The following is a 584-nucleotide window of genomic DNA, read 5'->3' on the forward strand; positions in this document are numbered from 1 at the left end:
CAGTGAGCGTGGCTGTGGCTGCTCTCTTCGCAAGAAGGCTGCCCAAAGACGACTTTTTTTTCTTAGGCGCAATATAGGCCAATTAAATAGCACGGATGAGTACTAATTTGTTGGGATAGTAAAATAACGAAATTATAGTTTTTCAGTAGAAAAAAAATATCTATGTAAAGAGATATATTAAAATAAAAAGTGCTTAAAAGTGCACAACTCTTCTTAAGTGGAAGAAATATTTTTCCCCCTTACGTGCAACCTATTGGAAAGCGCGGATGAGTCCGTTGGGATAGTAAAATAACGAAATTATAGTTTTTAAGTGGAAAATAGTATTTATGTAAAGAGATATATTAAAATAAAAAGTGCACAACTCTTCTTAAGTGAAAGCTAAAAAAAAATGCTTCACGTGTCGTGCAACCTACTGATAAAGCGCCGACGAGTCATTAGTTGGGTTAGTAAAATAACGAAATTATAATTTTTCATATAATTTTTGAAAATTATATGAAATTATATAACCCCTCCCATAAAACCCCTCCCATTTATAACCATAAAAATATAAATCATAAAAGTTTAAGAATCACTTCATGGTAAGA

This window comes from Xyrauchen texanus, chromosome 7 (assembly GCF_025860055.1).
Source record: "Xyrauchen texanus isolate HMW12.3.18 chromosome 7, RBS_HiC_50CHRs, whole genome shotgun sequence".
NCBI lineage: Eukaryota > Metazoa > Chordata > Actinopteri > Cypriniformes > Catostomidae > Xyrauchen > Xyrauchen texanus.